The sequence below is a fragment of the Macrosteles quadrilineatus genome, unplaced genomic scaffold (genome assembly GCF_028750875.1).
Source record: "Macrosteles quadrilineatus isolate MER2022 unplaced genomic scaffold, UCM_ALF_1.0 Scaffold_7__1_contigs__length_78375512, whole genome shotgun sequence".
Lineage (NCBI taxonomy): Eukaryota > Metazoa > Arthropoda > Insecta > Hemiptera > Cicadellidae > Macrosteles > Macrosteles quadrilineatus.
The window spans coordinates 60,571,338-60,598,437 of NW_026542600.1; the positions used below are offsets into that span (position 1 = coordinate 60,571,338).

The following is a 27,100-nucleotide window of genomic DNA, read 5'->3' on the forward strand; positions in this document are numbered from 1 at the left end:
TCATTTGAATATTATTATTATTAATATTAACAAATTGTCCAGGGAAAACGTACTAGAAAAGTATTGAGATAGCATTAAGTAGTTAAGTAAAGTTGCTTTTATTTGGAATATAAGCCCCTAAATACTTAAATATGCAATTATCTTTACAGATTTCAACAAAATGTCATCTAGATATATTACCTACCAACGAAAGGTTATCCTTCGCTAAAAATGTCGTTGGAAAAATATTGAGCTCACTTTTTCTAAGTATACGAAGTTCCAACCAAAACAAACTAAAATTCTGTTTTATTTTACAATATCTCATTCATTAATTAAAATACTCATATCTTTCTTTTGTCAAATAAACCTGCTTTTCAATCCGTGTAGCAGTGAATGTGCGAGTTGGTTTATTTTTTTATTTAGTGATTAATGCTAACAGTAGGGACGCCGATGGCCGATTTCAATGTGTTTTAACATGTCAAGAGCCAAGAGTCAAAGAGTTTTCATTCCATTAATCTGTAATACAGAAATAGGACCAGTCAAATAATTTTCCTGATTGCTAATACATTAAATTAAAATTAACTAAAACTATATACAATAGGTTAAACCTGAACATTAAATTTTGACATTTCATACTCGCAAACGAATAAAAAGAATTTTCAACTAAACAAGTGTTTTAATGAGAAAGCTTTTGCACTGTGATGGCACCTATTAATAAACCTAACATAGTTGGCTTTAAAAGATTTACCTGTTTTGGCCAACAACAAAATATAGGTTGGGGGAAATCCAGCTTAGCCTTGCCTCTAGTGACATGTGCATGAAAGTGGTCTCTGGTGGTGAAATCTGAAAGATGTTATTTTACGTATCAATTTATTCACAGCTGAGTACATCGGTAGGCAATATGTTGGAGAAATAGTTGTATAATGTCAAACTCACGAATACCCACAAAGATTTAATTAAATTACGCAAAATGAATCCAAAAAATATTAGTTTAGATAGTTTTAGTTAATATTTACTTAGTTATAATTAGTTTTAGTTTATATTTACTTGTCAAACGTGAACATTAAAGGAAAAACTAATGCCCGAACGTTCTTCACGAATGGATAGATTACAATATACTGTTTATTTACTGTATGGTAAACAACCGATTAGTCTATGTGTATATCGATCTGTGATTAGGGGTTCCTTTTGACAAATTAAACCTAAAACTATTTTAAAGGCTTGCGAAAACTAAAAATATTGTGTTAACTTTTTGCAATCTCTTAAATTGTTAGGATAAGTTTTATATAAAGTTTTACATGGTTTGTCTGCGAATGGTTAATTTCTTATAAGATTCATTTGGTAATACAATTGAGTGAATATAGTTTATTTGAAATTGTAAATTAAAAAATTGATATATTTTAGTATTTTACTGGGTATAAAATTGTAACCATCATCAAGAACGATACATTTTATCTCTTAGTGAACGCCTAAGGGTGTATGGTGCTCGGAGTGGACGGGAGAGAAGAGAAGAAATCCTAATTAGTACCATATCGAACTTCAAACGTCCACTTAGAGACTCGTTTAGCCTGACTTAGGAACACCAAGCTATTTGAGAATGGACATTCTTTATTGAACCAAATTAACTTAACTTATTTCTGGATTAAACATTCAGTTAAGCTATAGTTAAGAAAGGACCTACACTGTTTTAAAAATTATACAGTTTATATAGTTACAAAGAGTTTAAGCAATACAGTTTGACTGCATTTTCCCGATGCTTAAAAAATTGGTTTCCTATAGGATGCTATATTATAAGGAGTTAGATGTTTTTATCGATGGAAGAATGTATAGTAAACAAACTGTAACTATAATTTGATGTCGACTCATTGTTGATATAATAAAAAAGTGTAAATGTACCCAAATCTGCTGTTTCAATAATTTTTTTACTTCGAGAAAAATATTCGTGAATTGAGAATAGTTAACTATGGTACCCAGTTAACCAGTAGAGTAATTAGGTAAGAGATTACGCGACCAAGTATAACATACACCTGAAATACCATTACAGACATTTATTATTTTTCTATGTTTCCATGTCCAATCAGGCAAACTGAAAATCACTTACTATGCAGGTTTACTGTGGCGGGGGCATTTTATTACTCAATTGTCTATGGTCGAGGGTTGGGGTCGGGGTATCAGTCACATTGCGTGCAGGTATGATCTAATCGATGGATGAATACTCTATGTACTGCATATGAATGCAATAATAACAGTTATACTATGGTAAGCATTGCGTACAACGAGATAACGGGCTATTAGTTTTTAATAGTTGGTTTGTCCTGTACAGGCGGGCCATTAGGGCTGGTCGATACAATGCAGTTACAGCCGCAGGATATACACGCTCAGAAAACAGTTTCTTATAGAGAGAAAGATCTTTTCGATGCACCATTTACTGCAAAAAATTCATCTTCAGCTCATGGATTTGCGTAGTTATCATCAAAAAGAATTAAAGGGGAGAGTAGCTTATCTCTGGGAACCTGATTTGATTCAAATTAAATCGTTACAATTTATGCTGACGGTATTGTCTAATGGGGAGCGAGCGGAAATAGTGGTTAGAACGTGGGACTTTGGTCTCTGAGGTCCCGGGCTCAAATCCAGTCAAATCACCAATGGATATCATCTAAGTGGTAATGCCGCAACCACTCGGTCTAGCCTGAAGTAATGTGCAAAACATCCCGGGCTCGTGCCTAGCTAACTCGTGCTAGAACCAGAAAATAACTGCCTAACCTCAAGGAAACAGTTGCATTATAATTTTGAAGTTACAAAGAAGACTAGGTTATTTGGTTTATTATACAGTATATAGTACTGGGATAGTGTACACATGAATAAGGGTCATCAAGGGGTGGGTCACTTTAAGACACTTGGACTTCCAAAATTTTCAAAAATAAGGTCGTAAGATATAAGCTCTTACATATACTGAACCATTTCTGCCGTTAACGAAGGCCCTGTTAGTTAAAGGTAGAAACAAAGATGAGAAAAGGATATCCCATTAAATCAGTATAATAGTTTTGTGAAAGAATGTTTTTTTTTATAAAAATGCAGAACTATAGCTACCACCATGATTATTGTAATCATGCGCTTATGAAGAAAATCCTTTGTGAATTGGTTTTTGTCTTTTTATGGGATTACGAAAACCATTAAGTCCAGGTCGAAACCCTTTCATGTAACCTTCCATGTGACCTTTTCATGCCTAATTGAATGTAAGTTCCCTTTTGTTGGTTCAAGAGTATTCAAGAGTATATATATACTTACATTTGGCTCGCTGGAGGCTCCGCCCGCAGGTCCCCTTTTTATTTTAGCCACCATGGGAACTGCCTTGGGGGCAGGATGTTGTCCGGGAATGTTTTCTGTGTTAAAAACGAATGATAACTTGGCGGTTGCAAAGTATGTCATAGATTGGTTGTTTGTGGTGAATATCGAACAAGTCTTGACATGTTAAGAGTCCCGATGAGGATTTAGTGCTGTAATGATTGACATTTACTAAGCCATTAACTGTAAAACTGTCTTTAGTTAAATAAGTTTAGCAATAAAGTTATAATCTTAGGAGTTAGGGAGAGATAACAACATTTTAACTCATCTTAAGCCACCTTCGGGGGCGGGGCGGGGGGGCCATGCTGTTGTGATAAAAATATGAAAAAATAATTGTACACATATTTGAAACTTAATATTATTGCTACTTGTCCCGTTTCCGCAAAAGGGGTGGAGTTAAAATATTAGGGGTTAACATAAATGGGGACTTTCTAAATGGTTGTAATTAAAAAAAAAACCTTTCCAGACCATCAATCGTACACATATTCTAAATATATAGAACGTATACAAACAGTTTAACATCAATTTTCTAAAGCAAAGATTTTGTAGGTGGGGGGGCTTAAGATTAGGATTGATCTCTATGTCACTTTTTCTCATGATTTACGACCATGACCAACTAACGTCATGGTTACTAAGAAACTAATATGCTTGAAACCGCATTTTATTCTCCGCGCGCTTATTCTACATAAGTTTAATTATTAGGGATACTTTTAATCCATGGAGGGGGATTAAATTTAGACAATTAGGATTTATTATAAAATTGTTAAGGTTATCTGGGCCGAAGACAAACACCCGTACTGAATATCAGATTTCTAGCTAATATAAGTACGTGTGCATATTCCCAAAGTCCAAAGACACAACTATCAAAATAGGGGTTTTTAGGGGCTTGGTGTGAAGGATTTAGGGTGAAGTAGGCCGAATAAAAATCCCCAATTTGACTAAGAATAAACTTCAGATATATGTTTTCTAGATATATAAAGTAAAACATGCCCAAAACGTTTGTTTAGGCCTATCTACTTCTGGGTACACAAAACAACAAAAAATAAGTAAAAGAAAGTAAAATTCCTAAGCCTGACTTTGGGTGTAAAGGAGTGAAGATGGAAAAAAATGTTAAATTACAAAGTTCTAGATCGTTTAAAAGTAAATACTCAAGGGCTCAATTTTTTATCGGACCAACGGTTCAGCCAAAACAGACGTTTAAACAATGAAATTTAAGGCAAAAATCGCAAAATTTTAACAATCGGGTGCTACCTAAGGGTAAAGGGGTGGAGATGAAAAATATGTTTAATTACAAAGTGTTTAGCTCGTTTAAAATAAAGGGCAATGTGTCCCCTCCATTTTCCAATCATACCCATGGTGGAGCCGCAAAAGACGTTTAAAAAAACCCCTGCATTCATAACTCGTCATTTTTTTTGGGGGGGGGGGGATTGAAAACGGGAAATGCCATTTTTCGGAATTTTGCTGTTGGTTTGGGACCTGGACCCCCAAAAAAATCATCATGCTAAATTTCATCTCCCTAGCCCATCTTGAAGTATGCTCATTCTCCAAAAGAGTTTTTTGGCCAAAAAAGCGTTAAAGAACCACTTTTTTTTATATTCCACCATAAATAATGTTGCGGGTAAACGATTCAAAGGTTACTATTTGGACTTTCTTTCAACGTTAGGAGCATTAAAAGTACATCTATATGTCCAAAAAGTAGTTTAAAAAAAAACACGTAAAAAATCAAGATATTTAAAATATTTTGGAAGTAAAGAACTTTGGGGGTGAAAGGGTAAGATTTTAGAAAACACGAAGAAGTGTCTTGTAGAAAATTTAATATGAACATTCTTTTAAATCGTTAGCTCTTACCATTTTTAAGTGTTAGCCGTTGAAAAAACACCTTTTTGGAGTTTACAAAACCCGCAATTTTGAATGTTTTTGGAGGGGTTAAGATAGGAAAGTGTATTTTCCTATTTTCGATCATCCTTGCATTCGAGTTTTCTGGGGGTTTGGGACCGAGACCTATATTCGTACCAAATTTCAAATGCCTAGCTCTTCTAGAAGTATGTTAGAATTTGTACACCCGATCAGTGAGTGAGTCAGTGAGTTACACATGCGGCTGTATATTTAATTAGAAAAGAGTGTTTAAAGAAAATACGTTTAGCTGAACGAGTTTGCGAACCAGCGTGATCGGACTATGGAAACGGGGTCTTATGGGGTAAAATTTTGTTTTCTTATTGTTGACCCTAAAATATAACATTTCCCAATTTCTCTTTAAACCATTTTGAACAACTTAAAAAAACAAATAATCTAGTTTCATGGAGTTTTTTTGTACGGTTATTGGTTACGATGAAAATTCTAAAATTGTAAATTTAAAATCCCCTTGTTATTTTTACGGACAACTGTTGTAGTTTGCTCTTTTATGTATTTAGATCAAACATGGCAAATTAATTTATTGTATACTAAGTTATTAATATTTTACTGAAAACACTTTATTTCCCTCCCTGTAGCAACAAACCTAGGTAACCGTTAAACTTACTGTTATTGAAATAGATTTAATTGAAAACCAAATAAGTCAAATGGAAATTTGTTTATTCTGCAGATTCGCTGAGGTGGGGGTATTAATAAATTAACCCTCTAGACTTTTATCATATCTACTAACCTAGTTAAACCTCACTAGGTGAGTAGCGGCGGCTGGAGGGGATTGCTGTAGGTCAGCTGATTCGATGTTATTGTCATCGTAAAATGCCTTCCTTCCGAGCATTCTGGCAACACCGTCCGGCCCTTTGCCAACATCACCACGTAAAAATGTCGTACCAACTGCGAGGTGGTTCTCAATGAAAATACTCTTTTGAATAAAACGGCTTTATAAACAGCAAATAGTTTGATCAAAGAAAACTGCAGCTTTATTTGGCCAGGTGAATCCACAGTAACAATGTATGGCAGCACGACTGGGCTAAACAACCTGCCAGGCAAGTGTTAAACATTATTAGAAATATTATTATGATTGAAAGGAGTGGGTCAATCATTTGATGTATTTAAAACGATTATTGGGGCTAGCTATAGAACGGAGTATTTTGATTACTGTACTGCTTTGGATTGATAGAAAGCAGGTATTAGATTGAATTTCTTACATAACATTTATGTAAATTATAAAATTGTACCATCCCGGGTCCTACAAGGGGTCCGAGTTAGGACAGGCCTACTCTAAACTTTAAAAGGTAGGCATGGACGGGTATATGACGGAATGGGCTCGCGGGGACTGGGCACAGGCCTTACCTTAGACAGGGACTAACGAGAAATTTCATTTCTCCTATTTAAGTGTGTAGCTTACTGATAAACGTTTCCTCCATGGTTTAAACATTTCAATTGTTATAATTATAGTTAATTATACTGTTATGCAAAAACGCATATTGCATTTCCATAAAAATGGTCACAGAAACTGTTTCATCAATCATTTTAGAGTTCGTTTTTGTTTTAAAAGGCCAATATTTTAAAAACTAATACTCGTAAATGTACGGAACCAAAACAACACGTAGGAAATTAGTAAAATATAACCGACTACACACTCTTTGTGTAACGTTTATAATTGGATTCGTAAAAATCAAACAAATCCGATTGAGATTAACTAATTAATTAATTTTCTCCAATTAGAGACGGAAAGAAATTACATTGAGTGACATTTTAAGTATTATAATATTTTAAAAATTAATTATTTGCTGAGTTTAAATTTAACAAAACTATAAATGTCCGACATTTCTGTGTTGTCTAATTTATATTTTACATCTTTATGGTCCAATAAATTGCAATCATCTTTTTCGTTGTTGTAGACAAACTTGAGGAATTTAAAAGTATTCTGTTAGCCGTTTCAGAAGCATGTCTTATTTTAGTTTTACATAGATTAGGGACGCTAATTATTGTACACATGTGCATTATGCATATAAGGGTAAGTTTACTTAAACTCCCTGTAGAATGGACCTTCTGGGAGTGAAGTACAAGCAATACCATTAAAATCCCATGTTCTTATTTGTATAAGACGAGATTCTCATTACTATTATGACTGGCAAAATCGTGGACAAATCTATCTAGCGTGCATCATGTGCCACGGTGAGGACTTTTTTGCCTTGTGCCCAAACGGAATGTGGCTGACAGATTCATTAATTTATACTAATTCAAGATTATTTCGAGATCATGTTTAGTATTCTTAAGTGTAATCTGCATGGTGACTTCGTGATAAAAACCGGCTTACCATAGCCGAAGAAACGTTGTAGGAAACTGGAAACTTTATTAGCAAACAGATATAGTTTATTCAGTAGCAGGAAAATCTATATTATAGCACTTATAACTTGGATACGATGTTGTATGGTATTTAGGTAACCGCAGTTGGAGTGCATAATATAGTACATAGCGCTTCAATTGAAAGCTCTGCAATGTCGGGAATCGTTCGAAATAATCGGATAGACCACGCGTGTGCCTTTTCAAGTATAATCTAACATGTATAATTAAACACCGATTGAATATTTGCATAAAATAGTTTAATAATACAACAAACCCTGACGTTACAACACTGCAGTATGTTTTGGTTGTGGAAAATAATTTTATCGACATACAGATATTAAAATGCGCATCTTCATTAGCTTCTAAGGTGATCATAATAAATATTGTTTTGTATCTTCCGTAACAAGTGCTTGTTAAACGAGTTTTAACCTAATTGGGAACCGTTTTATAAAATCATTAGCTTGTACAATTTTGATATCATTGGTATTTCGTGGATTAAATTGTATTGTAGATTAAGCTATTAGGATAGTAAACTCTGAGTACATATACCAATTTGAACCACATAGCCTACTCACTATTACTTCAAAGCTTTGGGAAAGCTCTATTATTCATTCTTAAAATTTAATTGCACTAGGCTTAGACCAGATTATGGATACGGCCTCTTAACTTTTTAATGGGTTACACAAAAAACTTAACTTTGCACACCTTTATATAGTATACAAGTGCACTTTTTGGTCAGCATATTAGTTTTTTCCAGGATCTCAAAATGTGGAAATTTGAGGGAAGTTTAAAAATGGTTACTGTGAAGCCTCGTTGAAGCCCCCTACCTCATTTTAAAGATCCAAAATGAGGAAAATAAGGAAAAAGCAGAGACCTGTATGTCAATTTCAGTACAAAATGGCCGTAATTTTCCATCATGCTGAGAGTACCCACGTGAATGTATTTTGATATATTTTCAAAACACAAATTTTTGTCATGTCGTACTACAATAAGATAGTTTTAACCTCTAGTTTCCCTTATAACCTTCTTTTAAGAAGAACTTTAAAATTAGGTGAATTCTGATGGAGTTTTACTTTAAAAATATCTAAGCTGCCCGGATAAAATCTTCATACAAAAAAGTACATTTTACTATATACTGGTATAAACAGTTTAAATTTCCTGTTGTGACCCTGGAAAGCTAAGAAGGAAGTACCCAAATACTTGAATATAGCCAAACTCTCTCAACGGTTTTGGATAGTATACTTAGGCATTTAATTATACCATTATTATACAATGTTGGCTATGGATTTTAATTTTAACACGGGTTTTGTATTTAGATCAGGTTTGCTTGCATGTAATAGCACATGATTTTAATACTGGTAACATGTTCCCACCATGTGATAATGAACTCGGTAGTTCAAAATCTTAATAATCTTAAGATCTGTTGATCGATGTACTTATACTGTTAACACGTACATTTTCATTCAAAATAACAAAAACTTTCAGCTAGAATTTAGAATTATGTACTAAACAACTTTAAGTTCATTAAGATCGAGTAATGAATTGCGGAGGAATCTAGATTTTTCGTTGTACAGGTCAAGAAAAATGAGGCCAAGCTGTAGGTAGGGTGTGCCTCATTTTGCGCTTAAAAATAGTTATTTTTCTGCTAATTATTATTCGATTTTTCTGAAATTAATTTTGTTCGGAAATAAATGCTAAATAAAAGTGTTCTTAGCATTTTAATCAGCCATTTGTTAGATGTGTTGGCACTAAGGTGCGCAGACGATGCCTGTGTCAAGCAGGGTATGAGACCAGCTTTGTTACTATGCCGGGGAGGTACCGTGTTGCAGGGTAGACCGCAACGTACCTCGGTCTAACTGCCAGCCCACACGCCAATCGCGCCCCGAGTCCGACTTTTTTTATCGATTTATGCAGATTTTTCGCGCCAACTCGTCATTCGCATGTGGAGAAAATTGTGTCTGGCTCCAGAGAGATTGATTGTAATAATTCACTGTTTGCTGTAACAAATCCGAAATATAGGTTATGTCCTCCATTCTAACCTGATATGCACGATATGTTCGATTTTTACTGAAACCACTTAAGTTTTCGTTTTTGTATACTAATTTTGGGTATTGAATAAGCTTTAGTATTTCACAGAACATCAACATAATTAAGATATAATCAATGATGTTGTTAAGTACATCGAAAGTGTATTAGCTTTTTTCACAACAATTGGTATTGAAAACACCTTATTGCTTTATTGATCAAAGGTGATCAATAGATATGATAAAAGAAAACAACGGTGTATATTCTCGTTAGCGATTATACCGACACTTGCCCACCCATGCGGTGGCATAGTCGAGCAATAATTTAAATTAGAGAAATTATAGTACAAAATTAAATATAAACTATAATATCCTTAGTTTTTTAGCAGTGATTTAAATTATTCTTCACTCGATAATATGAATACTACCTTGTGCAACTACAACTTATTCGTTGTAGGTTCAAAGATTGTCCTAGGAACAGATATAGCAACAAAGTTAGAACATAACTCAATTCGCAGTTCAAGTGGAAATACTCGTCTCAATTTAAGTACCATAATAAATCCAATAACGTTATATTTTAACCAGGAAAGTTTAAGTGCATGGCGAAAATGTATTATAGCGTTTATTTAGCTGGAAGTAGTCCACAAATATACCACTGTAATAACCATTTAAGCACTTAGTTAAACTTAAAATGAAATCCACATGGCGCTGAGTGTGATAATGTTTATTTAATTGTTCTAACAATTTCCAGATCTCATTATGACAATTAAGAGGCGTGTTGCTACAAATAAACTTGTACATCAATTGTTCCGCGAAATCTGTATTATGATATCTAATCAAAAATGATTATTTCAGTATTCAATTAACACGAGGATTCGGTTGAATCTAAATAGTAAGTATATATTTAGTATTAGCCTTCAAACGTGATGGCTTCGGTTAACGGGATCTATACATAATAGCCTACACGGTTATATATTGCAACTTTGTTTCCTATTTCTTCTAGATTCTTCTTTTTGTCTCCCATATTCACATCTTAAGACACTGGGTTCTAGCCCGGAACTGTTTTACATCTACATCAGGCTAGTACTTAGGCAATGCGGCATTTGCTCATGGATAAAAACCATTGCCAATTGGTGGAAATCGAACCCAAGACCTCAAGCTATTACCGTAGGTCTCAAGGTAAGACCTGGGCCGTGGCCGATTTACTTTTTCGTTATGAGGTCCCCAGAGGCCAAAAATACCATTCGTTTGCATTCAAATATATATATATCCGTTAGCGCGATAACTCGAGCAAAATAATCCGATTTCGATTAAATTTGGTGCAAAAGTATAAACCTACGTTTTTTAGGACGAGTTCACGATCCAGCATGATAGGACTATGGGAACAGGGGTTTAAAGGGATAAAAATGGTTGTTTTTTCCATTTCTGAACCTAAAAATATATAATTTTGCAAACCATTTTGTAGAGTTTAATAACAAATAATTTAGTATGTAGAAACATTGCTGTATGCCTGACGGTTACGGAGAAATTTCCTAAAATGTTAATGAGTAAATTAGTTCCAGAAATGCACGACAACAATGTTTAAGTAAAAACCAACATTCGAGAATTTCATTCAACATGCGATGTTATATAAAAGAATCACTCACCCAGAGAAGGTGACCAGGAGCTTCCTCAAATCATACGATAATGTCAGGAAACACCTGAAAAATTAGAAATAATTAACGCAATACAGTATGTCACAAGCATGCAATAACGATGTGAACGGAACGATTGAATTTTCTTTCATCGATAAGAGCATCGTACAAAAAAAGTTGACGAACATTTTACCAGGATAATTAGGCTAATTAATTATTAATTATAAATGAATTTAATATTAGCAGTGTCCCTAGACAAGAGCATGAGAGGAAAACTAGATTCACATAATTACGATACAAAACAAAGATCTATTCTATACTTATTTAATACGCAAGCAGGATTTTTGTGAGAATTACTCCTCCGAAACTACTGAACCGATTGACATGTTTTTGGTCTCATTGGAAAGAGCGTAACGTGAAGTTGTGCAGGAAACGTTCTTTTTAGGGAAATAATTAGAGAGTGAGGCCCTGGGGCCCTTTAATGTTTCGTATTTCTCCATAAGATTAACATGGGAAACAAAAATTGTAATGAAACTCCAGCTGTTGTCAGAAATTAAAAGTGAGAAGGAGAACAATCAGTTTGCTAATTTAACAGTTTGCTACAAACATTTACTGACTTGGTTGAAATGAAATGTTTATTATTTGAATTTGGGTAAATATTACAATGGAAAAAAGTGAGAGAGCCTGTATAAATTGATATCTTAAAAAGAAAACTGAATTAACACTGTGCTGCATTTCTTATTAATCATTGAAACAGTCCATTTGCAAACTATGGAAACATAGGAAAGTCATAGAACACCACCAAGGAGAAGAAATAGAAATATTTGAATTTATAATGTTATTATGGGTAACCTAATGCGGCTATGAGTAAGGCTATTTGTAGAAAACACTAAAAAACAAAATCAGCTTTAAAAAAAAAATGATAAGATATTTACAAGAAATTGTGATTATATCGATCTGTTATGTGCCTACATCATGAGTATTTCCAAAATCTTTGAGTTGAATCTTTTAAAGTCATCAGAAATTATGTTTGTTATTGGTTTTAAAATAACGCTTTTAATACTTAGCAATTGCTCGAATTAGAGCAACAGGGACACTAGTACTTATTTAATACGCAAGCAGGTTTTTTGTGACAATTACTCCTCCGAAACTACTGAACCGATTGACTTCTTCACATATGATTAACATGGGAAACACACATTGTTATGAAACTCCAGCTGTTGTCGGAAATTAAAAGAGAGAAAAGGAAAATATGTGAATTGTAAACAGTCAATAAGTTTGCTAATTTAACAGTTTGCTACAAACATTTACTGACTTGGTTGAAATGAAATATTTAGAGCCGATTTGCAAACTATGGAAACATAAAATAGTTATTTGTGCAACTAGTGAGAAAAGTGAGCAATTGACTCACTCGAGAGAAATCCTTACTCACGAGCCGTAGGCGAGTGAGGAATGGTTTCTCGAGTGAGGCAATTGTACTTTGAACTCGAGTTGCACATTATACTTTTCCTACAGTTACCATAAAACAAATAAATTTGTGAAGAAACATAACCTATTTTTACACAGAAGTGAACTTTTAATATAAGATTTAATGTGAAGTGACAATTACAACAGTACAACAGCTGACCAGCTGATTTACAGCCAGTGCTGCCAACGTATTTCGCGCGCATACGACGTTGCCTGCATGTTACGCGCTCACTATTTCGTGCCTTCACGTTGCAAATCTGGAGTGAGACAAAGTAATTAGTGTGAGACAATGTTAACATTGTCTCACTGATGAGCGAATTGGCCACTTTGCTTTCTCAAATCAGTGAGAGAACATGTACATTGTTAGGTAACTGTAGGAAAAAGTCATAGAACACCACCAAGGAGAAGAAATATAAATACTGTTGTTTTTTTTTTTTTTTAGAATTTATAATCGTTAATATGGACAACCTAATGCGGCTATGAGTAAGGCTATTTTTAGAAAACACTAAAAAACAAGATCAGCTTTTGAAAAATAATAAGATATTTACAAGAAATGTTGATTATATCGATCTGCTATGTACATCTGGAGTATTTTCATAATCTTTGAGTCAAATGTTTTAAAGTCACCAGAAATTATGACTGTTATTCGTTTTCAAATAACGTCTAGGTATTACAGCAATTGCGCGAATTCGAGCAAGAGGGACACTAGTTTAAGATAAAAGTACATACAGGTAATCATTGCAGCATCATCCAGCCCTTAGGGTAGCATCCGCCTAAAAGACAGTGCCCGAACCTAGAACCGTCTTGGTTGTCGCTCGAATCATATTCGTAATGCAATGTCTTTATTCAACTTAGTAGTAAACCGTCAAGATTTGAATGAAAAGTTGAAACTCTCATTTATGTTTTTTTATAAATCGCGCCAAACAACACAATTCTAAAGCAATTAAAATTATTCAAAGCATTCTTATGTTTTATGTAAAAATAGCTGGAAACGAACTCTCGAATTGTTGAAAGAATGGGGTTCAAGTGTAAAGCGTCGTGTGCTCATGTTAGCATACTCTGCATAGTTTATAAACCTGTACTGACCAGTGACCACTAGGTAGGGTCCCTCAGGTGTTGAGGTCACCAAGCCCGAGCTACAATCTCCATGGGACCAACAGATTGCTACTCTACGATTAATGGTAGCTTAATCAAACCATTATACATAGCGGAGATTATTTTTGATACCAGATATGTTACCTGTATGTATTTATCCCTAGTTGTGGATTAGTAAAACTATTTACTTTCAGAAACGAACAAAAGTTTCTAGATGACGTTGGAAAATTAAGCTTTCCAGTCATGCGAATGACTAAGCAACTTTTTTTTGTTGGAACAAATCTTCCAAAAAAAATCCAAGTCGATGATTTTGAATGCTATATTCAGGATTTACAAGGTAGTGTGAGAGTGACTGGAATCAAATTCATAGTTCTCAGGTTTTGAGGAATTAAAATAGAATTTATACCTACATGAGTGTTTCATCCAAGTCAATTGGTTGTGACCAAACGAATGGTTTCGTAAGCATATCCCGATTAAGATTATATTTTTTCTTGTGATATTTTAAAGGGTTTACGGCGTCTTTAACCTTGCATATAGATAGGTATATAAGATCCTGTGCGTGGATCGGTGAGGACCGGAACGGTACAAGAGAGAACTGTTCCGAAAAAGTGGCGAGCACCAGCGCGAACCAACGACACAACTAAAGATTTGTAACCCGTCTTGCTTCAAGTTACCGTAAGTCTCCATAATGACAAATGTGTAAAGCAACAACTATTTCAATCAGTTGATAAACCAGCCTATTCCGATAAGATAAAGATTGTACTTAATGGTTAAATGGTGTGAACCTCTAAAACTGTTGCCCCCCAAAAAAATCTTAAAGTTTGACCACTATTTTAATTTTCCTTATGAAGACAGACAAATTTTATTTTTCGTTAGTATTCTATGTTCTTTTGTTACAAAGATATTAAACAGGTTAAACGCCATGTGGTGTTCCCATGCTATATTTTGCGATAACAATCTAAGATTGTATAGCAGCGAACCGAAAAAAAATACTTATCAAACATATTTATACCTAGCGTTGGTTGAGGTGTGAAACTCTTTCGTTTTAAGAACGTCTTTACAAACTGAAAATTCCCTTAGAAGGAAACCAGGTTGTATACCACGTTATAAGCTGGCATAATACGATGGATAAGAGTTACTCGTAGTGTATATTGATTTCAAAACTTGTCATAAATATATTGTAGATGATTTTGTTGTACACTGCTTCATATCCAGGCTTATTAGTGTTAGCCTGGATATGAAGGAGAGTAAAACCTTCATATTTCGAAAAAGGATTTTAAGCTCTACTAAGCAGCGGAGTTCAAATTGAAAAAATGAGAATCTGTCTATACTGCACGGAATATTGAGATAACCGTTCCTACAAAGGGGATTAGGGACGTGAATAGTAGAATATATGAAATACACGAAATCCCTGTGGACCACCTATCGTGGTCTACAGGAACCTAGGTGGCAGTAGGAAATCCGTGTCGATTTCCTTGGCACTACGTGACTTCTCTGTTAATTGAGGTTGAAACGCATAACCATGCTTGAGATTGAGGATCACTCGTGGTTATAGAACTGTATTCTTAAGTTGTACGCATTAGAAAAACGAGTATTTGTCAGACTTAGTTCAGAAGCATGGAGGTTATTGCATCAACTTGACGAGTTCTAAAAGCTCACACTTCAGACCGGCAGACAAGAACAGGAGCACTCCTGAGATAATGGGGACATCCTGTCAACAGCTTCTCATGAATAAGGGGAACCTTTGAGGACGACAAAAGTGACTTTATTGATCAACTTTGCCCTCCGATCCATATTCTATATTCGGCCATGTGGTTGGTATCAAAGAGTATAAATAAACCTAACAGGATTTCCACAACCTACCTACAACGTAGTACGTGTGTCCGAAAGAAAATTCCAACAAGTTTACATCTATCCAATTGAAGTAAGGCGCCTTCCTGTTTATCTTAGCTTCCACTTTGACTTGCCAGCAACTGTTTTAAATACTTGGTTCGCCAGTTAAAGAGAATAAATTTCAAAATACAAATTTGACACTATAATTTGTGATAAACTGTATATCATTACTGATTTCTGCAACGAAAAACATTTCTAGTCAAAGTAGGAAAGGTCATGTCCTCTAAACCTTTATTGGCGATTGAATTTATTTCCTGGTGATCACCACTTCAAACTAACATATCTATTGTTTTGAGGTTGGAAGATATAGTTTTGAGTAGGCTAAGAGTCGTTAGCGTGGGTTTTCAATGTAAAATATTTTAGTGGCCTTTTAATATTAGCAGTGGCTGTTATATATAATGGCTATCCTACACAATCCCAGGTATTCTCATCTTGCACCTTACAAAAGTTGCCTGATTCTTTGTTCAGAGCTCTAATATGATTTTCATTTCAAACCCATGATATTGAATTATGGCAAAATCGATAAAACCGTAATTGCTGGACCTACAGCCATAGAAAATACTGCAAACAATACGCTAAGAGTATATTTCAAGCCAAATAGATAGAATATGTTATTAATTGATGTATCAATATATTAATACAATTTATTAACAATACGTTTTTATTTCATAAAAATATATACGCAGTTCAATGTAATAACATACGATATCAACAATAACGGTATAAAAATGTAAAAATAAATATCCATAAGTCTTAAATTGATCAGGAATAGCAAACAGGCCATCTATCCATCAATGATTCTACATTGTAAGGAATTTATTTGGTCAAAACAAAGCAGGTTAGATGTGCCAGACTGAATCTACTGGTGTTCTATCATGCGAGTACCCAGATATACCTTTTATCCAGATTTGTAACAGTAAAGGTTTACCACACCAGGTGTTTATAAACCTCATTGACAGAGCCAGAATCTGAGAAGTACATTACGTTTTAGATTAAGGATCCTTCGTGACTTACTATAGTTCTACGTGACCTCTCTTCCACTTGAGGTTTTCAATGCACAACCATGCTTAAGATCAATGATTGTTCTTGACTTACTACAATACTACGTGACCTCTATTATACTTAAGGCTGAACCACACAACCATGCTAAATTAAATAAATGGTCGTTCGTGGCTTATTACAATATTGGTGACCATGGTTATGCTTGATTATGCTGCTTATGCTGGTGATTATGGTTGAGGTTGAAACAAAACCATGCTGAAGATACACGAAAGTTCGTGACTTACTATAGTACTACGTGACCTCTGTCTTTTAAAGTTGATACACACAACCACACTTTAAATTGAGAATCGATTTCCTACGGCACTACGTGACTTCTCTGTTAATTGAGCTTGAAACGCATAACCATGCTTGAGATTGAGGATCGTTCGTGGTTATAGAACTGTATTGTTAAGTATTACATTACTTCCTAAACTTCCCAGCTCTTTATGGCTTACCTAATTGTTTCATAAGCTTAGGAGTCAATTAGCTGGGGAATTAAAGCGTGCGTTATGATTTAAATGAGTTCGCTGGTGACTTAGCAAAATATTACATGACTTTTGTACCTCCCGACTCACCCTAGTTAGTCAAAATTGTCGAGTTCACTCACCTTACTCATAAAGTCCTATTTCACCGTGAGCCTACTCCAACACTACTTTGTTTCAGACTGAGGATCTTATACGTGACCTCTTATACTACGTGACGCTATAACATTTGCCTCAACCCTCACTGGTACGTCATGTCAGAGTAAGGGTTTCTCGCATGACTTGCCATACCATTACGTTACCTCTTTACTCTACCTTAAACCATGTGCTACCTAAAACATCATATGGACGTCGTAGAGTGTTTCCCCACCTCACCTTACATAGGTGTTTGTATTTCATTAAAGAACTCTTCATTAGCTGCGCCGATAAGTTATTATAAACCAAAAACATGATAGATGATAGTTAACTTCATGTTGTTACTTGTCTCAGGATTTCTGTTTTTAGATTATAAAAGGTATAATGCTACCTGGATCTGCCAAAGTAATCCAAAGGCTGTCAGTCGACTACGCGTTTCGAAGCAATATTAGCTTCACCTTCAGGTCCTCAAGAACACATTTCACTCATCAGAGGTCGTCAAATAAATGTAAGTTTTACGAACATACATATACGGAGAATAGTAGGCCTACGAACCGCGTGCGCGCACTTAGACAGGACAGTCATGACAAACATGTCTAAGTGCACGCACGCGGTTCGTAGGCCTACTATTCTCCGTATATGTATGTTTGTAAAAATTATATTTATTTGACGACCTCTGATGAGTGAAATGTGTTCTTGAGGACCTGAAGGTGAAGCTAATATTGCTTCGAAACGCGTAGTCGACTGACAGCCTTTGGATTACTTTGGCAGATCCAGGTAACATTATACCTTTTATAATCATCAAGTTATATTGATAGGTATTTGCTTGATCGTTACATATACTGAATAGTTTTTAAGGAGATTGAAACATATTTTAAAAACAACAAATCTATTAAAGTGGTATTGATTTATTTGAAAATACTTTATAATGAGATACTAAACAGGGATTTACGTTCATCCTTGTTAAACAACCGCTTAAAAGGTCAAGGTTTACATTACACAGCTCTCCTAAATAAAGTTTGAGTCTTAAAAGATCATATAAAAAAAACTTAATCCGCACATAGTCATGAATGCCAGAATAACAACGCCAACTGGCTTAAGTTAATGTGACACAATTCGGTTGGTAACTAAAATTTACTTATCAACCTTTTATCGTACAAAACGTGTTTCCAGTCACTATGTATGCCTTAAATATGTGAATGATCAATATTTAGTGATGCAAGTGTTAGATTTGTTATAAAGAAAGGAGTTTAACTATTTAGGGTCATAATTAATAATAAAACTAGTAAATGTGACTATTTACGTATTTAGACCGGAACATCAATCAATTAGGGCGATAAAAAACAGATTGATGTTCAGTTTACGTACAGAAAGTATGAACACTGTGTAATAACAACATCCTACTGCTTTGTAAATTGCTGTTGAACCATACGCCACAGTGGGAAGTAAGTACAGAAGCAAAGTTTTAATTAAGGAAAGTTAAGTCACTCCCCATAATTTTCACCAACGTTGCTTTCAGAGCATAAGTCAGTAACTTTGAATTATTACCTGATAACTGAATTTGAATTCTGGCAGTAGTAGAATGGCTGCTGAAAGGACACATTATTAAGATGAGTTGAAACAGCAGAGAATCTGTGTTAGATTTCTCAACAGTTTCGGGAAATTGTGATAAAGCGCGCTGTGTATTGAAGGTGCATTCTGTATCCACCAATTAGGTATAAAATAAGCTTAAGTGGAATAACAATTGATTAACATACACTTGGATGTTTCGTAATTTGTTTATAATGTAATTACATCAAACATATGCATAATATTCCTCAAAATGTGCTTCAGTGAAACAACACTTGACGAAATATATTGTGAATAAATGTTTTCCTCATTCATAAGCACCTATAAGAGCTTGGTGTTATAGCATAGCTATTTTAAACCAACTTATGAACAAAACTATACAACTTCACCTCCAATTATCAACTAAACACAACAATGGCAATTTAAAACGAAGCATTTTCCTCATTAAATGTATTTCGGATCGTTGAAGAGGTTCTACGGAACTTTATATTAAGTTATAACATTCTGTTCGGACATTCAGTGGACGAGTGTTTATGAACAACCCAACAGTTTGAGAGCTACTATTTGTTTGTCAAAACATTTAACTACTTAGGGGAGAGATATTAATAGGCTAGAATATGTGATAACTTTGGATACATGAATATTCTAAATATATTCGGTTTCCATGTAGAAGTTGTATAGGTAACACCAAAAACGATGTTGTCAAACATTATACAAACTATTGTCATTACAAATAACTAATGGGTAAATGCTTAGTGTATGTTGTTTAAACTTATTTACATCATTGCATGGCCTATAAATCTTTTGATCACATATTCCGAAACAACAATTGGTGAAAGAAAGCAGGAAAAATATTAGTATGAGTGCCAATAAGGGTCCTTAGTTACATTTGTACCACATTGCTCCTCTTTAATTTCAAGTTATGTTTAATTGGATAAAGTATTGTAACTATAAATTACCTTTAAATGATTAACATTAATGAGGGTGACAGCCAAGAAATTAACCATAGTACTTCGATACGAAACAGCATAAACCGTTCAAGCAAAGCTGGCTAGATATTTTGATATGAAAATAGTAGAAAATGCCATAAAATACTATTGAAAAATTATAACACAAAATTGCACCACCAAAGATATGATTTTATGATCTTAGTTTTCTAAAAAGTTCTTGTTATATAAAAAATCACACACGTTTATATGACAATAACATATTACTGTATTCGGTATGGCATTTTAAGTTGGAAAATAACAAAAATATTACTACGTAAACAATCTCTTTAAATTCAGTTAAAATCAGAACCTACATTGCATCATAGTAAATGTAAATTCTTACAAAATACAGAAAAATGACATGTAATCTATAGAACAAGTATAACATTCATTTTTTATCAGCAAAATGTTGATTGTCCGATATCAATGGCATTCTAAAATAAAAAAGAGTTACAAACAGTCAAAGTGCTGCAAAATACCGACAGGTCAGAGGGACCAATTAGAGAAAGACCTGTGACTTCGATCGATGTTAAACCCCGCCTGCCATCGGATGCGATCTAATGATCTTATGGTGAACAGTTCTACAACAATGCTCTATTGCTTCCCATACAAAAACACTGTAGGATATCATACATTAGCTTTCTTTTGATAGACTACGGCCACCACTACTATACGGTATTATAATTATACATCTACACTGTCATCATTATTATGTTAAATGACTAGTTCCACCACAGTACTCTACTGCATTATATTCATCTACATTGTCTGTAGTACATCAGCTAACATTATTCTATCAATATACTAGTTCCACCAGAGTACTCTACTGCATCCTATACATCTACACTGTCTGTAGTACATCAGCCATCACTCTTCATATAATGGACTACATCCACCACAGTACTCTACTGCATTATATTCATCTACATTGTCTGTAGTACATCAGCTAACATTATTCTATCAATATACTAGTTCCACCAGAGTACTCTACTGCATCCTATACATCTACACTGTCTGTAGTACATCAGCCATCACTCTTCATATAATGGACTACATCCACCACAGTACTCTACTGCATTATATTCATCTACATTGTCTGTAGTACATCAGCTAACATTATTCTATCAATGGACTAGTTCCACCAGAATACTCTACTGCATCCTATACATCTACACTGTTTATAGTGCATCAGCCATCACTCTTCATATAATGGACTACTTCCACCACAGTACTCTACTGTATCCTACACATCTACACTGTCTATAGGACATCAGCCATTGTAGGGGGCTAGTTCCACTAGTGCTCTACTGCATACTATACGTAGGGTGGTCACCGAATACCTAGAAAACGTTCCGAGTTTTCCCTGCCACTAAACCTGGTGTTTTCGGTCGTTATCCCCGGTCTTTAGTGAATCGTTTCATGTCTAATGTTGAAGTCCGCTTACTTTACTAACATTTTAGTACATGTTATTAGATAAGAGTAATACGGCCTCCCAGGTAAAGTCACCACGGATATTCCGTCATTCTAAGTGTAAGCATTGATAAATCCTAGAATTTATCATAAATTGATTCTTAAATACCGTCAACAAAATCTGGCTCGAAGCAACAAAGTTATCTCAGTATAAATGGCTAAAGCGGGTGACGATCGCGACTTGGTGCAGAGCAGACGTTTTCTTCTGTTCAAGAAGGTCCATACTTTCTTGTTTTTTTTTAATGGTATTGGGCCTTCCCCCATGCCTCCCTCGCTACATCATCCCTCTCCCTCCCTACATTGTTATGGACGACCAAAGTCCGTATCCAAATCTGAGGGGATTGGTCAAAACAAATACAATACGACAACGTTCTTCTATTTAAAAAGAAAGTTATTAGTAGTGTCCAAAACAATAGTTGGCTTCACATTTAAGTGAAAACTTCAGTGCATTTAACAGGAAAATAATATATTATTATGTAGTGTTTTAATAGCATTTACTAAACTACTGTAACAATTTGGACAGAGAGGACTTTTTAAATGACTTTACTCGTTGAAACTTTAGTCATTAATGTATGTTTGTCACCCCTCCACAGGGACGGCTGATCACAGACCCCTATAATACTGCTCTGGGGGGTCATGCACCATTTCCAAATGCCTCGATGAAACTGTTTTTACATTTCCAATTCACTTCAACATTGATCCCTCATCATTTTTAATGCGATAAAAGTTTAAATTCACAGGATCAAAAGCAATTGATACCCTGAAAATTTAGTTAACTCTTTTAACTGCAACTACTCTTTAACTGCTGTTACTCTACTGTAACTACTGCTGTTATTACTCATTTTACTTTTTCACATAAACTCTTATTCTATTTATTTTAACTTGTCTTGATATTATTTAGCTAACTCTTTATTTTATATTTTTTAAGAACAAATCCCCTCGGAAGAACCTAAAATTTTCTTCAAAATGTATAAGTGATTGTTACACAGTGTTGGACAAAGATGTGTTTATGCACAAGGGACATTTTTGTTAACGGATGTTTATAAGCGAATTTCCCTGCAGGGAAGTAGCTATAGTGTAGGTGGCACGATAAGACCTGGACCCGGGACCAATTTACTTTTTTTCATTTTGATGTCCTAGTGAACACGATAACTTTGTTCCAATTTTCATGAAATTTGGTTTAAAGTTATAGGGTGCGATAAACTCGAATGAGTTAACGGACCAGCAAGATCGGGTCATAGAAAAGAGGTATTATGGGGTTTTTTAATGTTCAAAAAATTTATAATTTTTCAAATCTTTTACCTTAAAACATGGAAATGCTCAATTTTTATTACAGTCCTCGTGTAGAGCAACAAATAATGTTGTGTATAAAAGTATTGTTGTAAGTTTAAATGGTACGGAGAAAATTTCAACAAACAATACGTTTCCCATGTTATTCTTATGGAGGATGTTTATGGATGTATGTTGATCAAATTTGGTACAGTAAATGTATTTATTTTATCCTATATTAACGTTTGTTAAAAAAACATTTTTACCTTCCCCGTAGCAGCAAGCCCAAAGACTTATATCTAATGTTATTTAAATAAGGAATAAATTTGTCTTGTTTATGGCAATATTTTAGTATAAATCCTTTCAGGCAAATAGAAATTCGTTTAGTCAGTAGGTTTGCTGCGACTGGGTATTAAATAACTTTTTAATCAGCATATTACGTGTTATTACATTATACTATTATATTTCAATTTGAAATTTACTGTCTGAGTATTGTATTGTGACATACTAATGGCAGTTTAAATAAAATGCTAAGCCAAGTACTATTTAACGAAACTACATCTGAAGAATGGCATAGCATCATATGAACCTTAAATTTGGAGTTGTTGGTTCACCTAAGATTTCGGTTAGCTATGCGACGGGATTTCAGAACGTGTTGCTATTGGACAAATAATTGCATTTAACACATTCACTACCAGGTGACACAAGGCATACCATACAGAGGAGAGTGACGAACGGCAGACAACGGATTGAGTGTAAAGTATAACCAATGGTATAACATATTTTTACAAAGAACTGGTAAAAAAGCTGGGCAGTTGGAATTGCTCAGAGAAGTTACTTTTACCAACAAGCTCACCCTATATGGAAATTCTGTAGAGAAAACAGTCCAGACCTCAGAATATAATAATGTCCTTATTTAAGATCGCGGGCGGATATGTTAACTTAAGCTGTCATTTTAAATAGTTTATTATTTTTAGATTCTCTAAGTTCTAAGATTTAGACCTACAAACAGACAACAATCTCAAACTGAAACTGTTAAGTCGATAAGAGGACCGCCATACAACATTGAATTTGTGATTTTTTTGTGAATTTGACGTTTCGGTTGCTGCAACGTCTGGCCAACAACCTACACGGACATCTGGATCTGTTCAGAAAGAACAATGAATCAGCAAAACGAAACTTTTAAATTGCATTCCACACTGATTCAATTATATTGTTTTGTTGGTATTGTTCATGTTATGTATGCTCTCCTATTTTGTTATTCGTTTCTTTTTAGCGTACTGTACCGGCTCACCCCTTGCTTTACTGGATACGAACCACGTGCGGGCAGTTAGTCTATGTGGACGGGCAAATGCAAGGTTAAAAGAGGCCGCCAAACTCTTAAAAAATATTATGCTACATTCGGTCCATATGTATAATATATCTACTTTATTTATCTAAATACTTGTTATCCTGCAAACTGTTTATTTACGTATCCTCTATACATTATTTTAGATTATAGTAATTATTCATTGACTTTGAGCATAGTTATCCAACAAATAAAAGTCACATCGTTAATAGTTACGAAAATGTTGTATATAATCTCTTTTGTACGGCAAACTGTATAGAGCCTATATTAGGTGGTGAAAATATGAATTTGCTATTTTGGTGATAGTGAATAGGTTATGTAGTGAAGAAAATGTGTACATAATCTCTTTTGTACGGCAAACTGTATAGATCATATATAAGTTGGTGAAAATATGAATTTGCTATTTTGGTGATAGTGAATAGGTACATATTTCACCCCATAACCTCCATCATCACAGTTTAGTCCCTCATTACAATCTGTTGCGTGTGTGATGTTGACGCATAAAACTTGCTTGTCAATCACTACATACCACGAGCGCAACCAGGGAGGGGGGTAACTCAATCCAGTTCCGTAGTATCATAGATTAATGAGCCAAAGAAAGATATGAGTGACTACACTCGTTTTTGAGCACATAATTTTGGTTATTTGATGAGGGAGGACACTTCTTCTCTTTGCTGGGACCCCCCTCCCACCGACACCCATAAGTGGCCCCCTTGTAAAATCTTCTAACAGTGCCCTTGCAACGCAATGACATTACGCTGGTTTTTTCGTCTTTGTACTCCAATGTCTTCAATAGGCTAAGCCTGTGACTACATTTAAATAGTTATTGTGGATCTGTTAAACGTGTAAATGCGATAGTTCTTATGGTTTTTGTTCAAATGACATTCCTGAGAATTCTGGTCACAGTTGTTTTGGTTAGTTACGTTACTTAAACAGTATTAATTCGTGTTTAGATATAAACGTGGTTTATTATTAATTATCCTTTCATGGTCTATAACCGGTTGGGCAACACAGATTTACATCAATAATAACATTTCTTGGAATGAAAAATTCCAAACAAGCAGCAAACTTAAACCGTCAAAAGTAGCAAGGACAAAGTTTCCTTCAAAACAATGAATATTGAAAGTAAAATGTTTGAAAATCAGCAATAAGCTATAATAATTTTAAGAATGCATTATATCAAGCCATTCTAGAAAAAGTTATATGTTAGCCTATTTCCAATATCATGTTTGGGTTTTTACCAAAAAGTAAGTAGGCCTACCGGTTATTTGATTGAGATAGACTAAAACTAACTAAATATGTTCTTGATATTTTTGAATAACCTAACTTTATATAATTAAAACTAGGAAAGTATAAAGAAGGGAGGAATTCGAATAGGATTAGTAACCTAAAATTTATGCCAAGCAAAATAGGAGCTTAAAAATTAAACTAAACAATAAAATTATTGCACGACTAACCTTTGTTTGTATTTTATTAATACAACTCGTATTATTATGGGGAACAAATTAACACAAAATTCACCCATACTTCAAATAATCACCAAAGTGATATAACTTAATTAAGCTGCTGTCTCTATCTACACGGAGCGTACAGAGCCGACTGAGCGCTATAATGAATCATCTCAACAATGATGCACGTCATCACATGTAAGACAGCTGGCCGGAGTAAACGATCAGCTGACTGGCGTTTGGTTTATTACTATTCTCATATTGAGGTTGTAAACCAATCATGTTCGCTGTACACTACTTCAACATAATCAACTTGTATATTCAACATTTCCATACAAGGACTTATTAACATATTTGGGTTGGTATTTTGAGCAGGCATTTCCTCAGTAAGTTTTTTTTTACAATATTTTAGTGGCGTAGCAAACAAATTGACCTAATAGCGCCTATTTATAATTTTGTGAATCCATATTACCAACAATCTTTAAGTCAAATGTGCTTATTTTTTAACCCACAGATAACAAAGCAAGGACTTATTAACTTTGCTTTGCCTTAAATAAAATTAATATGTATATATATACCAATATACCTTCTGTACAGTTAATTTTAACCCTGATAATACTGGTACTTAAATACTACCGATTTCGCAGAGGATGCTTTGAATGGGAAAGTTTAATTTTTTTTTAATCATAAATATGGTATATACTTTTTAAAAGGAACCATTGCAATTTTAACCCAAATTCAATCCCTACATGGAGTAGCTTAATTTAATGTTTAAATCTCTAGAATTATGTATTATAATGTTTTATGAAGTAGTAGGTTTGTTTTAGAAACTGACGGTAATACTTCTAATTCCTAATGAAAAATGTTAGAAGTAATTTTTACCATTTATTTGTAATTTCTTATCTTTACTCTTTTTATTCGACCATACACAAATTTAAATAATAATCTACACGAATGTTGTATGGGTGTGAAACTCATATAATTCAGAATCTCTTATATGTGTAATTATAGGTTGAAATTTAAGTTACCAACTCACAGATTTGTAATTATAAAACTAGCCCACTTGAATCCCACGTGATCTACTACCTAATTCTTGCAATTTATTTCACCAAATCATATTATCTAAGACGTTGAATGGAGGCTACAATGAAAAACCTGCGTATGATATTTTTATTTGTTAGACAGGCAGACTGAAGATGGTTGAATAAGTAAAACAAATTTACTATTATATTTTTCAAATTGAAATATATTTATTTTAGATATTACAACAGCTCGGACTCGCCAAGATTACAAAACTTGTCGGTGAGGTCCAACTAACAAACAAAAGTTACAAACAAACTTTACAGTTTTTCCTTTTTTTTCAAGCAAATAATTTATGAAAATATTCTGGTTCTTAGACGGTTTATAGCAGCCACTCGAAATAGAGTATTTGGCAGCAAAACTACAATACTCTAAATGTAATAAAAATAATGAAATGGCTTTATAAATATTGGCGTTCTATTTAAACTGGTGTGTAAATGTCACTCTAAAATTAGATCAAATGGACTTTACCTAATCTACCAATGTGCATTGTCGTATAAAAAGTCCACTTAATCTAAAACTAAAATAGTTATCCTTTCCCAATATGAACTTTAAAAAGAAAAATATACTCCTGG

General features: G+C 34.2%; 1 protein-coding gene across 1 annotated transcript in view; it reads right to left on the reverse strand.

Moving 5' to 3' along the window:
- LOC128998668 (glutamate-gated chloride channel-like) overlaps positions 1 to 27,100 on the reverse strand; it is a 351,411-nt gene that overhangs the window by 307,906 nt on the left and 16,405 nt on the right. The window contains exon 2 of the mRNA XM_054424900.1: positions 11,252 to 11,305. The gene's annotated coding sequence lies outside the window, so the exon portion shown is untranslated. The remainder of the gene's footprint in view (positions 1 to 11,251; positions 11,306 to 27,100) is intronic.